Source organism: Spermophilus citellus (assembly GCF_964194105.1).
Source record: "Spermophilus citellus genome assembly, chromosome: 9".
NCBI lineage: Eukaryota > Metazoa > Chordata > Mammalia > Rodentia > Sciuridae > Spermophilus > Spermophilus citellus.
In genome coordinates, this window is record NC_138191.1 from 27,737,919 (window position 1) to 27,755,244 (window position 17,326).

Below are 17,326 nucleotides of genomic sequence, written 5' to 3' on the forward strand. Positions count from 1 at the left end.
CTCACACATTAGGCAGGTCTCCACTTCCTGCCAGGAACACAGACTGCAGTCCTCAGCACATCATCATGTAGGATAGAGGGTCCTTCACCCTATTCCTGGTATTTCCAGGGCAAAGAGAGAAGTCCCATGATATTGTTTGTTTTAATCAGAGGGTTTTTTTTTTCTGTTTTTATTGTTGTGTGTTTTGTTTTTTAGAGGAAACTGGCAGCTGTTTAGTTAATTGCATTAAATGGGATTCAAGCCAAGGCCGCAACTAACCCATTCGTGACACCTGTATGTAGTTGTCAACCTGCTGTGCTCTACACTGGCAACTTAAGAGAATCTACCCTTCCCAGCTCAGGGAGACTAGTGAAGGGACTGTCCTGGACACCAGGCTGAGGTGCTTTGCTAGGGCAGTTCTGGTGAGAAAAGAAGGGAAGGAGCCTTTTCTCTCAGAGGCCAAGCAAAGTTCTGGACTTCCAGAGTTCTAGGAAGGGAGTGACCCTTACCTGGCCATTGGCAGCTGAGGAAGGTTGGCCATAGAAGTGTCTAAAGTTTATGAACAAACTTTCAGATCCACTGGAAGAATAGCTCTGATGGTAAAGAGTTCTTAGGGAGAGCTGGAAGACCTGATCTGGGGTCTTCAAAAATGAAAGTCTGCATCGTGGTTCAGAAACCCAGAGTTAACCTAATGGCCCCCAGTGTGCCTGCCCTAAAAGCCCACATTTTGAGCTTCTCCTAGCATTTCCATCTAGACTAGTTCCCTAAAGTTCTTCAGAGCTTTGTGTGCCCTGGCCCTCTCCAGGCTCTGCCCTGCAAAAAGTTGTCTTGGAAGGAGAGAGATAGGGAAGGAGTAACTCCAAGAAATTAAGCAACATCCTGACTTGGCTCCCAATCACTAATAACCTTATTCCATTCCATGACAAGAATCATCACAAGGACAAATGCCTGAGGATTAGACTTGAACCCTCCTTGCATGCTCAGGGCCACGGGTTCCATTCCTGGTACCACAAATTGGAGTGGGAAAGAAGAGAGAGAGAGAGAGAGAGAGAGAGAGAGAGAGAGAGAGAGAGAGAGAGAGAGAGAGAGAGAATATGAAGGAAGAAGGGAGGGAGGGAAAGAGAGGGGAGGGTGGGGGAGAGAGAGATTCAAGCCATGAACAGAAATACACCAGAATTAGGATCCTAGGTGGCAAAAAGTGACAGTCATTCTGTTTTATGAATGCCTGTTCCCCTGTACTTCCTTCTCTTCCTGCTCCCCTTTGCTCATCCCCTAGTTCTTCTTCCCTAAACTGCTTTCTTGGGTCCTCAGCCCCATTTCAGACCTTCCAAAGTGAGTCTTGAAAACCCCTTCATTTTACAGTGCTGTAAGCACTGAAAGTTTCATAATGAGAGAGATTTTGTGGTGATTGTTTTCAGCAATATGAAAAGGTCTTTCAGAACTATTGACTAAATTGTTGTTTTTAATTTTTTAGTTGTAGATGGATACAATATCTCTATCTATCATCTCTCTCTCTCTCTCTCTCTCTCTCTCTCTCTCTCTCTCTCTTTATCTACCTACCTACCTGCCTACCTACCTATTTACAAGGAGTGCTCAGGATCAAACCCAGGGCCTCACACCTGCAAAGCAAGCACTCTCACTGAGCTAGAGCCCCAGCTCCAACTGAATTGTTTTTTTAATCAAGCAGAAGATGATGAAATATTTACACCTGTTCATATACTGGGGTATCTTTTCCTTGGAGCAGAGTCAGTGTAAGAGAGAGGGCCCTGAGATCCAGTTCACCCCTGGCAACTGTACAACTCATCTTACTCTCACCCCTAGTGGAGTCTGGCGGGGTCTTGGAGTCCCTAGCCAGATTCTAATGGTTGATGAGGTGACTGAGGCATTTTCCCAGAGATAGTTATCAGGATTTGGGATCACAGCTATCTGTAGTTGTTATTCACAAAGACAAGAAATTAGGGAATCCTCCGGTAGCTGGCTGGAGAGGATCCAGTAAAAACAAAATTAAATGCACCTAATTAAATGCTCCTAACCCATGATCAGGAGATGAAAAGCAGCACCACACTAATGTATGAAGGGATTAAGAAAACATGAAATAGAGTTGCTCAATGAATCATTTACTGTCCAGAAATTCATAGGACAGCTGTTCAGTTATAAGGAGTGTGTGGGGTGCTGGACAGAGTGTGAGATAAATCTCCGCCAGTAGGATTTAGTAGGAACAGCCTTTTCAATGCTGGCTACCTGCCACCCTGGATATTTGAGGAAAACCTTTGTATGGGACAGGTGGTGGTTGTAGATGGACTTACCTGGTCACTGGACAGGGATGCCACCTCCTGTGCCAGCTACAGGGAGAGCTGCAAGTAGCCAGGCAGGCTCCCTGAGGAAAGGTCACCTCAGGCATGCTCACCCTGATTGGATTAGCCCGTGATCCTCTGTGGACTGGGCCTCATTGACAACAGATCACCTGCACTAAGACTCCTGAGGAGCCAGTGGGAAAACACATGGGACACATTTGCAGCAGTGGAAATGGCAGCAGGGAGCAGCAGGGACCCAGGACCTGGAGCAGACCTTACCCTTCACAGCTTCCTTCCCTATTCTAAGCTTTTCTATTCCCTATCCCAGACTGTGGAGGGGACATGGGACTCAAGTCCCATCCACTCTGCTGAAGTAATAAGATTGCTCTGGGGAACCAGTTCTAAACACCGAGAAAAAGACAGCTTTGGTTTTCATTAAATAGAAAGTTTTCCCTGAGACTCGCTCTTGGGATGGCTGGATTCAGAGTCCAGAGTTTGCACAATTAATCACAGCAACATAAGAACAAAGTGGTGTGGCCTCACTGTAGATGTCAAGTCCTCTCTGCCTCCACTCTGCCCCAGAATTTCATCCAGGCCCTTCTCCTTGCCAGACATGACCAGAGTATCATCCATCTATAACCAGAGGTGTCACCACCACTCTTATTTGTGTTCTCTCTGGATTTTTCTCTAGGTTCGTATCTCTGAGAATAAAACTAAGGCATCCATTCTGGAGTTAGCAAGAATAAAGTGTGTTTTAGGCCTTCATAAAATCCCTCTATTGCATTGGAATTACTAGAATTTTCTGTCCAATGCAAAATATTGCCCTCCCAAGGGTTCCTTTCTTTTTCTTTGCAGTTGGCCTCTGCCCATTGTTCATGGAGCACTGATGACTCTTTTTTTTTTTTTTTAATCAGAAACATACTGAAAACTTTTCTAGAAATATAGAGAAAAAATATAACTGCCTCAGAGAGGTTTCTCCTCACTCCAGATGGATGGACTGACAAAGAGAATTTCTAGGGTTTATGGAGCTGCTCTCTCCTATATCTTCCTCCTCAAAGAACAAGACATCTAGCTCCTCCAGCCTCTTCTGCAGTAGGGATCTCACATCTGGGCTGGTAGCAGGTTGGGAGTAAGGTTTCTGCTAGGTGTTGCCTGGACACCACAGGATGGCCACCAGGATCTGGGAAGGCTGCTGTCCTGAATTTCTATAGCCTTCTGGAGCTTCCTTGAGCTGGTGAATATGAGAGTCCTATTGTGTTCCCAGTTTCCTCAAAGGTGGTCTCAAAGGTCCTCCTGGTTGAGGGTGATTGATAATTCTTGTTGTTATACATTTCCTCCAAGCTGAACTCCTTCTCATTTAACCTGACCGATCGAGGCAGCCCCATTGGTATGGGGTTGAGTTGAAGACAGACTGGTGTCTTGCATATTCTGAATTGAGGTACGTTTCCCATAGTCTTAGTCTCAGGATCTGAAAGCACCTGTTTTTTGAGGGTCTTGGTTCCTTCCCCTTGGTTGAGCCCAATCAGGGTTCTACTCGTTCAGAGAAGTAATAAGTATATTCGGTGGATGAGCAAGACGTAGCAAGAGAAGTGGAGGATACCACTCCTCCAAGAGGGAAGATTTCTTTCCAGAGATAGGGCCCAGGGGGTGGTGAGGATTGGGCCATCTCCCCACAACCCACAGTATGCCACTGGGGCCTGGGCCAGGTTGTTTGGGGTGGAACTGTGGGCCAAATGCAGGTACCTGGGACAGGGGGCCCCAGATTAGGGCAGAAGAGGCCTTGGCCTAGAGAAAGCTTAGGAAGAGGGATATTATGGTCCTAAACTGGCCACTGGTGAATGGGAGGCTGGGGACTAACAGATGCAGTGCCCTCAGCCCAGGACTGCTCAGTCTCTGAGATAGCAATCTTCAACTCCAGTTTCTTTTTTTTTTTTTTATTGGTTGTTCACAACATTACAAAGCTCTTGACATATCATACTTCATACATTAGACTGAATTGGGTTATGAACCCCCAATTTTACCTCAAATGCAGATTGCAGAGTCACATCGGTTACACATCCACAATTTTACATAATGCCCTATTGGTAATTGTTGTATTCTGCTACCTTTCCTATCCCCTACTATCCCCCCTCCCCTCCCCTCCCAACTTCTCTCTCTACCCCATCTACTGTAATTCATTTCTCTCCTTGTTTATTTTCCCATTCCCCTCACAACCTCTTGTATGTAATTTTGTATAGCAATGAGGGTCTCCCTTCATTTCCATGCAATTTCCCTTTTCTCACCCTTTCCCTCCCATCTCATGTCTCTGTTTAATGTTAATCTTTTCTTCCTACTCTTCCTCCCTGCTCTGTTCATTGTTGCTCTCATTATATCAAAGAAGACATTTGGTATTTGTTTTTTAGGGATTGGCTAGCTTCACTAAGCAAAATCTGTTCTAATGCCATCAATTTCCCTGCAAATTCTATGATTTTGTCATTTTTTATTGCTGCATAGTACTCCATTGTGTATAGATGCCACATTTTTTTTATCCATTCATCTACTGAGGGGCATCTGGGTTGGTTCCACAGTCTAGCAATTGTGAATTGTGCTGCTATGAACATCGATGTGGCAGTATCCCTGTAGCATGCTCTTTTAAGGTCTTCAGGGAATAGTCCAAGAAGGGCAATAGCAGGGTCAAATGGTGGTTCCATGCCCATCTTTCCCAGGAATCTCCAAACTGCTTTCCAAATTGGCCGCACCAATTTGCAGTCCCACCAGCAATGTACAAGTGTACCCTTTTCTCCACAACCTCTCCAGCACTTGTTGTTGTTTGACTTCATAGTGGCTGCCAATCTTACTGGAGTGAAATGGTATCTTAGGGTGGTTTTGATTTGCATTTCTCTGACTGCTAGAGATGGTGAGCATTTTTTCATGTACTTATTGATTGATTGTATATCCTCCTCTGAGAAGTGTCTGTTCAGGTCCTTGGCCCATTTGTTGATTGGGTTATTTGTTATCTTATTGTCTAATTTTTTGAGTTCTTTGTATACTCTGGATATTAGGGCTCTATCTGAAGTGTGAGGAGTAAAGATTTGTTCCCAGGATGTAGGCTCCCTGTTTACCTCTCTTATTGTTTCTCTTGCTGAGAAAAAACTTTTCAGTTTAATTAAGTCCCATTTGTTGATTCTTGTTGTTAACTCTTGTGCTATGGGTGTCCTATTAAGGAATTTGGAGCCCGACCCCACAATCTGTAGATCGGATCCAACTTTTTCTTCTATCAGACGCAGAGTCTCTGGTTTGATATCAAGTTCCTTGATCCATTTTGAGTTAACTTTTGTGCATGGCGAGAGAAAGGGGTTCAGTTTCATTTTGTTGCATATGGATTTCCAGTTTTCCCAACACCATTTGTTGAAGATGCTATCCTTCCTCCATTGCATGCTTTTAGCCCCTTTATCAAATATAAGATAGTTGTAACTTTGTGGATCAGTCTCTGTGTCCTCTATTCTAAACCATTGGTCCACCCGCCTGTTTTGGTACCAGTACCATGCTGTTTTTGTCACTATTGCTTTGTAATATAGTTTGAAATCTGGTATTGCTATACCGCCTGATTCACACTTCCTGTTTAGAATTGCTTTTGCTATTCTGGGTCTTTTATTTTTCCATATGAATTTCATGATTGCTTTGTCAATTTCTACAAGATATGCCGTTGGGATTTTTTTTTTTTTTTATAATATTTTATTGTTGGTTGTTCAAAACATTACATAGAACTTAATATACCATATTTCACAGATTGATTTAAGTGGGTTATGAACTCCCATTTTTACCCCGTATACAGATTGCTGTGTCACATCAGTTACATTTCCATTGATTTATAAGTTGCCTTTCTAGTGACTGATGTATTCTGCTGTCTATCCCATTCTCCACTATCCCCCCCTCCCCTCCCCTCCCCTCCCCTCCCCTTCTCTCTCTCCACCCCCTCTACTATAAATCGTTTCTTCCACTTATATAATTTTTATCCTACTCCTCCTGTCCTCTTATATGTAATTGTGTATAACCCTGAGGCTCACCTTCCAATTCCATGCAATTTCCCTTAACTCTCCCTTTCCCTCCCACCTATCATCCCTGTTTAATGTTAATCTTCTTCTCCAGTTCTTCATCTCTACCCTGGCCTTGGTTACTCCCCTTATATCAAAGAAGACATTTGGCATTTGTTTTTTAAGGATTGACTAGCTTCACTTAGCATAATCTGCTCTAATGCCATCCATTTCCCTCCAAATTCTATGATTTTGTCATTTCTTAATGCAGAGTAATACTCCATTGTGTATAGATGCCACATTTTTTTAATCCATTCATCTATTGAAGGGCTTCTAGGTTGGTTCCACAATCTTGCTATCGTGAATTGTGCTGCTATGAACATCGATGTAGCAGTGTCCCTGTAGCATGCTCTTGTTAGGTCTTTAGGGAATAGACCGAGAAGGGGAATAGCTGGGTCAAATGGTGGTTCCATTCCCAGCTTTCCAAGAAATCTCCACACTGCTTTCCAAATTGGCTGCACCCTTTTGCAGTCCCACCAACAATGAACAAGTGTACCCATTTCCCCGCATCCTCGCCAGCACTTGTTGTTGTTGGACTTCTTAATGGCTGCCAATCTTACTGGAGTGAGATGGTATCTTAGGGTGGTTTTGATTTGCATTTCTCTGACTGCTAGCGATGTTGAGCATTTTTTCATGTACTTGTTGATTGATTGTATGTCCTCCTCTGAGAAGTGTCTGTTCAGGTCCTTGGCCCATTTGTTGATTGGGTTATTTGTTATCTTATTATCTAATTTTTTGAGTTCTTTGTATACTCTGGATATTAGGGCTCTATCTGAAGTGTGTGGGGTAAAGATTTGTTCCCAGGATGTAGGCTCCCTGTTTATCTCTCTTATTGTTTCTTTTGTTGAGAGAAAACTTTTTAGTTTCAGTAAGTCCCATTTGTTGATTCTGGTTGTTAACTCTTGCGCTATGGGTGTCCTATTGAGGAATTTGGAGCCTGACCCCACAGTATGTAGATCATAGCCGACTTTCTCTTCTATCAGACGCCGTGTCTCTGATTTAATATCGAGCTCCTTAATCCATTTTGAGTTAACTTTTGTGCATGGTGAGAGAAAGGGATTCAGTTTCATTTTGATGCAAATGGATTTCCAGTTTTCCCAGCACCATTTGTTGAAGATGCTATCCTTCCTCCATTGCATGCTTTTAGCCCCTTTATCAAATATAAGATAGTTGTAGTTTTGTGGATTGGTTACTGTGCGGGATTGCAGCGAAGCGGATTCTGGGGCTCCTGCCAGCGGCGCACTGGCCGCGCTGAGTGCTGAGTTCCAGCCTTGAATCAGAGGAGAGAACCGGTCCAGTTCGATACCAGACACCGGTCGGAAAACGGACGAGGGCAGCAGCCGCCATCATGAAGAGCTGATGCAATCATCCCTGTTTTCTACTGATCTCAGCTCATTCAACTACAGAACAGGTGATTCCAGGCTGGTATTTGCCTGCGTCGCGCAGACAGATCGCCCAGGCTCGGGACGGGGATACCTGAGGAGAATACTCCTCGGGCTTCACGCCGGGCGCCTGACTTTGAGCGGCCAGATTCTAGCTCCCCAGGTTGCTTTGGTCCAGGGCGGGCGATCCGTCGGGGACTCCGGGTGGAGGCCAGTTACAAGGGAACTGTGCGCTGAGGGGCGGCGTGGCTCTGGCTACCAGAACAGTTTGGCCCGGGGCTAAGGAGCCCGAGGGAACTGCGTCTTTGACCCTGCCCCTGGCTGAGCATACACTGAGCTGGGAGAGATTGGAGCTGCCAAGCTCCGGCTCCCGGGGCCACTTGGGCCTGAGGCTGGGGTACCTCTGTGGAACCTGCACCTAGCAGAGTATGGCAGGGATCGGAGAGGCTGGGTTCCGGCTCCCCGTGGCTGTTTGAGCCCAGGGCCGCGGAGCCTGCGGGGACCGCAAGCTGAGGCCAGCCTCAAGTGAAACTTGCGACAGGGGCAGCGAAACTCTGTCTCCCGGAACAGTTTTGGCCTGGAGCTGGGGAGCCCGCGGGAAGTGCGTTTTAGACTCTGTTCCCAGCGGAGCGTGCACCGTTGGGATTTTGATTGGCATTGCATTAAACCTATAGAGAACTTTTCGTAATATCGCCATTTTGATGATGTTAGCTCTGCCTATCCATGAACAGGGTATGTTTTTCCATCTTCTAAGATCTTCATCAACTTCTCTCTTTAGGGTTCTGTAGTTTTCATTATATAAATCTTTCACCTCTTTTGTAAGGTTAATTCCCAAGTATTTTATTTTTTTTTGAGGATATCGTGAATGGAGTGTTTTTCCTCATTTCCGTTTCAGAAGTTTTGTCGTTGATATACAGAAATGCCTTTGATTTATGCGTGTTGATTTTATATCCTGCCACTTTGCTGAATTCATTTATTAGTTCTAGTAGTTTCTTTGTAGACCCTTTTGGGTCTTCTAGGTATAGAATCATGTCATCTGCAAATAGTGATAATTTAAGTTCTTCTTTTCCAATTTTTATGCCTTTAATTTCTTTCATCTGTCTAATTGCTCTGGCCAGTGTTTCGAGAACTATATTGAATAGAAGTGGAGATAGAGGGCATCCCTGTCTTGTTCCGGATTTTAGAGGGAATGCCTTCAACTTTTGTCCATTCAGAATGATGCTAGCCTGAGTCTTAGCATAGATAGCTTTTACAATGTCAAGGTAAGTTCCTGTTATCCCTAATTTTTCTAATGTTTTGAACATAAAGGGATGCTGTACTTTGTCAAATGCTTTCTCTGCATCTATCGAGATGATCATATGGTTCTTATCTTTAAGTCTATTGATGTGGTGAATAACATTTATTGATTTCCTTATGTTGAACCATCCTTGCATCCCAGGGATGAATCCTACTTGGCCATGGTGCACAATTTTTTTGATGTGTTTTTGTATTCGATTCGCCAGAATTTTATTGAGGATTTTTGCATCTAGGTTCATTAGAGATATTGGTCTGTAGTTTTCTTTCTTTGAGGTGTCTTTGTCTGGTTTCGGAATCAGGGTGATGTTGGCCTCATAGAATGAATTTGGAAGAGCTCCCTCTTTTTTTATTTCCTGAAATAACTTGAAAAGTATTGGTTTTAATTCTTCTTTAAAGGTTTTGTAAAACTCCGCTGTATACCCATCTGGTCCTGGGCTTTTCTTGGTTGGTAGTCTTTTGATGGCTTCTTCAATTTCATCCATTGATATTGGTCTGTTCAAATTGTGTGTATCCTCCTGACTCAGTCTTGGCAAATCATATGCCTTAAGAAATTTATCGATGTCTTCACTATCTTCTATTTTGTTGGAATATAGGTTTTCAAAATAATTTCTAATTGTCTTCTGTATTTCTGTAGCATCTGTTGTGATATTGCCTTTTTCATCCCGTATATTAGTAATTTGAGTTCTCTCTCTTCTTCTCTTCGTTAGCATGGCTAAAGGTCTGTCGATCTTATTTTTTTTTCGAAGAACCAACTTTTAGTTTTGTTAATTTTTTCAATAGTTTCTTTTGTTTCAATTTCATTGATTTCCGCTCTAATTTTAATTATTTCTAGCCTTCTGCTACATTTGCTGTTGTTTTGCTCTTCCTTTTCTAGGGCTTTGAGATGAAGTGTGAGCTCATTTATTTGTTGTTTTTTTCTTTTTTTGAGGAATGACCACCAGGCGATGAATTTTCCTCTTAAAACTGCTTTCATTGTGTCCCATAGATTCCGATATGTTGTGTCTGTATTTTCATTTATCTCTAAGAATTTTTTAATTTCCTCCTTTATATCTTCTGTAACCCATTGATCATTCAGTAACATATTGTTCATTTTCCATGTGATGTAGGATTTTTCCTTCCTTCTTTTATCATTGATTTCCAGTTTCATTCCATTATGATCAGATAAAATGCATGGTATTATCTCCACCCCTTTATATTTACTGAGGGTTGCCCTATGGCATAATATATGGTCTATTTTTGAGAAGGATCCATGTGCTGCTGAGAAAAAAGTATATCCATTTGATGATGGTTGATATATTCTATACATGTCAGTTAAGTCTAGGTTGTTGATTGTGATATTGAGTTCTATAGTTTCTTTATTCAATTTTTGTTTGGAGGATCTCTCCAACGGTGAAAGAGGTGTGTTGAAGTCACCCATAATTATTGTGTTGTGGTCTATTTGATTCTTGAACTTGAGGAGAGTCTGTTTTATGAATGTCGCAGCACCATTGTTTGGTGCATAAATATTGATAATTGTTATGTCTTGTTGGTGAATGGTTCCTTTTAACAGTATATAATGACCTTCTTTATCCCTTTTGATTAACTTAGTCTTGAAGTCGATTTTATTCGATATGAGGATGGCCACTCCTGCTTGCTTACGAGAACTGTGTGCGTGGTATATTTTTTCCCATCCTTTCACCTTCAGCCTGTGTATGTCTTTTCCAATCAGATGTGTCTCCTGGAGGCAGCATATTGTTGGATTTGTTTTTGTAATCCATGATACCAGCTTATGTCGCTTTATTGGAGAGTTTAGGCCATTAACATTCAGAGTTACTATTGATATATGGTTTGAACTTCCATCCATGTTTGAATGTTTATCCTTTTTTTTTTTTAAATATTTAGTTTGTTTCTCCCCTCGCCCTCTGTCTTTACTGAGGCACTTCCCACTGATGGTTTTGGTTATTGTTTTTCATTTCTTCCTCGTGTAGTGTTTTGCTCAAAATGCTTTGCAATGCAGGTTTTCTGGCTGCAAATTCTTTTAACTTTTGTTTATCATGAAAGATCTTTATTTCGTTGTCATACCTGAAGCTTAATTTTGCTGGATACAGAATTCTTGGTTGGCATCCATTGTCTTTCAGTGTTTGAAATACATTGTTCCATGACCTTCTTGCTTTCAGTGTCTGTGATGAAAAGTCCGTTGTTAACCTTATTGGTTTACCCCTAAATGTAATCTGTCTCCTTTCTCTTGTAGCTTTTAATATTTTCTCTTTGTTCTGTATATTGGATATCTTCATAACAATGTGTCTTGGCGTTGGTCTACTGTGATTTTGTGTGCTCGGTGTCCTGTACGCATCTTCAATTTGTATATCTGTTTCCTTTTTTATTTCTGGAAAGTTTTCTGTAATTATTTCATTCAGCAGGTTTCTCATTCCCTTGGTTTGAATCTCTGTACCTTCTTCTATCCCGATGCCTCGTAAGTTTGGTTTCTTCATGTTATCGCATAACTCTTGGATGTTTTTCTCATGATTTTTTACCAGCCTTTCTGAGTTGGCTAGACTCTTTTCAAGATGGTATATTTTGTCTTCATTATCTGACGTTCTGGTTTCTACTTGTTCCACTCTGTTAGTGATACTCTCAATTGAGTTTTTAATTTGGTTTATCGTTTCCTTCATTTCTAGAATTATTGTTTGATTATTTTTTATAATCTCTATCTCCTTATAGAGATGCTTAACTTCTTCTTTTAGCTGTTTATGTAACTCATTCTCAATGTGTTCTTTCGCTGCTTGAATTTGCTGTCTTGTATCCTCTTTGACGTTCCATTCCATCTGTCTAAGGTGTTCCTTGAGGTCTTTATATGACCATTTTTCTGATGACTCTAGGTCCTCCTGAATATTTAGGCTGTCCTGCATTGTTTGTACTCCTTTTCTTCCTTGTTTCTTGAACCTGCTCATGTTGCTTCTTGTTCTGATTGACTGCTGGGTTACTGTTTATTCCTATAAATCTATTTGATGCTAGGGAGGAAAGGTATTAGAAGGGAAGGGAAGAAGTCACTAAGGAGAATGAGAGTAGGCAGGTAGAATTCAAGGAAGGGGGGATGAGAAAAATGAAAAGACAAAAGAAGAAAGAAATAGGAACTAAAAAAGAACAAAAATTTTAAAAAATATTAATAATAATTAAAAAAAATAAAATTAAGATTAGAAGAGAAAGAAGAAAAAAAAGAGAAAAGAAAGAAAAAACAAGATAGAAAAATGAAGATGAAAGAAAAACCCCAATAAAAAAAAAAAAAACAATAAAAAAGACTAATAAATGCCGTCTTAGAGTTTGATTAACTTCTCTTCCACTAGGTGGCGCTGTGCCCACCAGGTTAAGTCTTTCCCGTCAGTACGCGGGAACCAATCACTGTGCAGCAGCTCCTCCCAGACTGGGCGAGTCTCCAATCCTGAGTGCCTAGGGCCTCCTCTTGTGTCCAATCACTTCCACTTTTCCTCTAGCCAGGCCCCTCTCACCACAATACTGGCTACAGGCCAGGTCTGCTGCTCCCGGGAGCCCTGTTTTCATGAACGACTGGGCTCACTCCTCCAGATTGCCATTCCCTCAGACCCTAAGCTTGTAGAGCTTGGTGCTGAGAATCATCAGCGAATTTTGCTTGCCCTCCGGTAGCCACACCCCCGTAGCTGGTGCAAGAGACCTCAGCAGTCAGCCCTGGCGGGAGCGGCAGTCCCACACCACCTCTGACTCCCTCGGGCTGGCTGTAGCACTCTCGGGAGAGCTGGGAGGGGCTCTTAAGGTTTCCCTGATGCGTGGAGAGGGAAAGCCAGGAGACCACACACCTGCTGCAGCAGGCTTCAAAGAAGTTATCTCCTCCGCCGCAGTCCTGCCATGCCAGCCCTCCACCACAATGGTGTCTTCCGCAAACGGCTACAGTTCGCCTCACCCTGCCGGGTGACCAACGCCACGGGCGGGTCCCCACTGTCTCCCAAGCCCCGCCTGGACCCTGCAGCCACTACCCACGAAGGCCCGGCAGGCATCCACCTCCGTAGGATGAGAAGGGCTGACCAGCCGCCTCAGCCGGATAGCTTAATGCTGAGTTGCAGCTGTCTGTCTCAGCTTTTCAGACGCGGCGGTGCGGGGCGCGGAACACGGAGGGGCTTACTTACTTCCCGCCGCCATCTTCCTCTTCTCGCTATTTCGGGATGATGGCGGGGTGCTGGCTCGCTCTCTCCGGTGTGTCTCTGCCTCGAGCTCCCACGCCTCTCTCCGCCGCGGTTTCTACAGCCGGCGCTGCCCTGGTTGCTCTCACCGCCCCCGGCGTTCCCGGCTTCTCTTCAACTCCAGTTTCATGGGAGATGATGGGGGCAGGGCCCACAGGGTCTTGTTGAACTTGTGGAATATGTCAGCAAAACTCTCCAGCTTGAAGCAGACAGAACAGAAGAGGGGGGCCAAGCCCCAGGGACTGACACTGAGATATAAAAGACTGGATGGTGATGGGATGGATAGGGGCTCCAGAGCAGAATCTGAGGCTGGTGGTGGGCTCTCTGGAAACTTTGCAAAAAAGGTGGATGGCTGGAATGGAGGTTTTAGGTCCTTAGATGTAGGCATTGGCTGGTGAACCATCATGGTAGGCTCAACTCTTTGTGATGGGACAGCAAATGTGCAGTTTTCATCTGTAAAGTCCTCAGTTGGGAGTCTGGGATCAGCATCACCACCAGGGTAGGTTGGGGGGCTGGCTCACCTTTGGGAAAGGGCTGTCCTCTGGGACAGGGGTTACCCTTCATTGCCGCCTCAGAGTGGAAGAAGGCCAATGGATGGGAATCAAGCGTTCTCTGCACAAATGCAGTGGGTCAGGAGGCCTGGCCTGTGAAAGTCACTTGACCTGTTGGGGTGGTGGGGCATGTGAATCTGGAAAACCACTTCCATGAGTGTCTCATAATTGAGAGTTCACAAATAATCAGCATGAGTCCCCTCCACATGTCCCATTCACAGCTTATATTTAGATAGTAACAAAATCAAGAGTAGCCACACAGGAGTGGTCTGGAAAAGTCTGAATACCTGTTTGTACAGTATCAATCCAACCATGTCTAATCCTACTCAAAAAGGGAAGTCAGAGGAATTCCATGTATTAGTGGGTTTTAATTATTCCCTAATTCTGTGGAATGGAGGACTCAGGGGACCAGGGGAACCATGTGGGCAGCCATAACATCTTGCAACACCATGGCCAAGACCTGCTAAGAGGCCCTTTCCAGGGGCAAACCCCCACGGGCTGCTACCTCTGCCCTTTTGGGCTTCTGGTCTCCCATAATGACCAAGCTGGGGCTAATGGCACAGACTTGGCCAGCTAGATAAGCACCGCCTCCTGAGGATCCCAGGTCCACACTGATGGCTTTTGTAAAAAAGATTTCTACTAACTGGAATTCCTCTTCTTCCTCTTGCCCATTTTTAATTCCTGAGTCCCTGTCTCTGCTTCTGCATTCTTTCTGACTCCCCCCTTACCCATTTTTCCCAGCTTGCTCTAACTATTTTTACATCTATTCTTCTTCAGCTCTTGCTCTTCCTCTCTTTGGCTCCTGCCCCCTTTTCTTCTCCTTCCTGCCATGCTTCCCCACCATTAGCATACCTACAGTCCATCATAGGAACGGCTACCACACTCTGAGAGGACAAAGAGGCATGGATTTTTCTCCTGTCAGAATCCTCTTGAGGGTTTCTTCTGGGGAGGCCAAGTGAAGTAGTACCTCCAACTTAATTGCTGAATGTCTAGGACTATTCCTGCAGGCCTGGGATTAGACTGGTTGATCCAAAACCACTCCATAACTGGAGTGATCCCACATCAGCAAACTTGGGTTATGAAATACTAAAGGTACTGCCAAAGTCGAAGGAATATGAGATCAGCATTATGCTGCTTACACTGGGAGATACATAGGAAGGATATAACAGTCCTCAGTGAAAACAGCTTAAAATCTCAGCTGCAAATTCATCCAGGGTTCTCAGTAGGTGAGAACATCGATAGTAGACAACAATATGCAACCTGGTGATAGGAGACTGCAATGAATAGGAGAGTCCACTGGACTCTATCACATGAGGATTTAGGACAAGAGGAATCTGGAAAACCTCTTTCATGAGTGTCTCACAGTTGAGAGTTCACAAATAATTAGCATGAGTCCCCTCCACATGTCCCATTCACAGCTTATATTTAGATAGTAGCAAAATCAAGAGAAGCCACACAGAAGTGGTCTGGAAAAGTCTGAATACCTGTTTGTACAGTATCAATCCAACCATGTCTAATCCTACTCAAAAAGGGAAGTCAGAGAAATTCCATTTATTAGTGGGGTTTAATTATCCCCTAATGAAAAAAATATTTACTGCACTTAGCAGCTCCTAATGACTTCTGGAACAAATACATTCCCAAGCGACCCAACTGGTGTCACTCTACTAAATAGCAGATACTTCAGCTGACCTCACAGAAACCTGTAGCCCCTCATGCACTTAAACAAGTTAGAAGAATGGCTGGGGCTCTAGGGCCAGGAAAGGAAAGGCATCCCAGGGTAGGAGACATAGGAGGAAGGAGAAACTTTTGACTCAATGGACACTAAATTTGTAACCTCTTCTCTATAACCATTCTCTGCCAAATTTATCCTATATTTTTCTGGTCCAATAGCAAATGTTCTTCTTGAAATCAGGAATTTCTTTCAAGCTTTCAATAATTCTCAGCAGGAAATCCTTACACAGAGTAATTTGAAGATTATAAGGGGTGAGAAAAACCACACAGATTTTTTGATCAATGTCCACAAAAATTTCTGATAGACCCTCTGTTTTTCAATATGTGACAAATCTGATCAAAAAACAACAACAGCATCATGAGTGGTGTTTACGTGTATTCAAAGTTACATACATAAAGTTTTAATCACATTGACCTATTCAGAGCTCTCTTAGGGACAGAATAAAATCCATAATTAACAAGTATGAAGTTCAATGTTTAAGTGACATTAAGAAACAAAAGCCAAGCAACCAGACACAGAGGAGGAGGTTAAGAAGTAGTAATGTCAAACTTGATGTAGACTTAATGAAACTCCAACATATGTCCCAGTTAGAGATAAGGGGCCAACATAAAATTGATTTTAACAAAAATAATACTGATATAGGCAGAAAACAACTTCAAACACTCAGTTTTTTCCTTAGTGTTACACAGTGCTCTTTGTATTATATTTTTAATGGATTTAAACATGGTAGGTGGATATTCAGAGGAAAAACAACATGCCAGTTTTACATTGACAGTTTTGTATTTTTCACTTGAGGAAAAGCCTTAAGATTGACTTTTAATCTTAAGGAAAGGATAAGGACACTTCTGGGTAGTCCTGAAGAATATATAACTTATTGGGAAACCATTTGTGCTTTGAGGAGTCTCAGCATCCCCATGTAGAAGAAAGGTAAAATAAGATTAGTTTGGGAGGGTGGTATAAAAGGGAAGGTGGTGGTATTGGCATGAGGTATACAACTGTGAAGTATTTATCCTCGCAGATGAATGAGAGGTCCATATCTGTGGAGACATTCTGAAGACAGCAGGTGTCCTGTGGATCAGGCTGGATGAGGCAATTGGAAAGCAAGAGCTCTGCACATTCCACGACATCTCCCACCTTCTAATTCTGTTACACTTCTTGCTACCAAGAACACTCGGCCCTACCTCTTCACTATCTGAGTCTAAACTACATGCAGAGGCTTTTCAGGTCTGATGTCTGGCATCTGGATCCTTGTTTTGGGGAGTTGAGGACTCTCAAGTGTTTCGGGTGTTGATTAACCTTTTCTTATCAGTAAGTTCATCATTACAGCACGCTACTTGATTTAATTTGTTTTTTAACCTGTTACACGTTTGGGCTTCTTCTTTGCAGTCCCTGTCTGCATCTCCTCTGCCACAAATGTCATCATGGTTGTGTCTATAAGTTCTTCACCTGATCCGGGGCAGAATGAACCTCCTAGAAAACAACCAGGAACTTCACTCTCAACTGGAAGAGAGAAAACAGTAGTTCTAAGACCTCAAAGAGAAATTTCCTTATGTCTAATTTTACAGGCTACTCCCTGGCCAACCAACTGCAGAAATACCATATGTTGCAAATAGTTTTTCAGTCACCAACGTGAGGTATGATCGATCATCTGTTTCCTCTCTTGAGAAACAAGATTTTGAATTAAATCTCCTTTCTTTCTTCAAAATAAATCCCATCATTAGCACATTTTTTAGAAGCATAGGTTGATATTTTGCCTTTAATTTACTGACAATGGCATAATGAGGCAACAACAGCACAGCAACTTCTCGTTTAAGTGAGGTGTAGGGTGG

General features: G+C 43.1%; 1 protein-coding gene and 1 pseudogene across 3 annotated transcripts in view; one reads left to right on the forward strand and one right to left on the reverse strand.

The window, feature by feature from the left end:
* The window catches only part of LOC308656948 (uncharacterized protein), a gene marked incomplete at its 5' end in the record, with an annotated part of 125,072 nt that overhangs the window by 104,454 nt on the left and 3,292 nt on the right, over window positions 1-17,326 (forward strand). The window lies entirely within an intron of this gene.
* Window positions 13,300-16,917, reverse strand: LOC308656761 (proline-rich protein 14-like; annotated as a pseudogene). Its single transcript has 2 exons — window positions 16,861-16,917; window positions 13,300-13,858 (listed from the first exon to the last, which is right to left on the reverse strand). The product of its transcript is annotated as a proline-rich protein 14-like (transcript).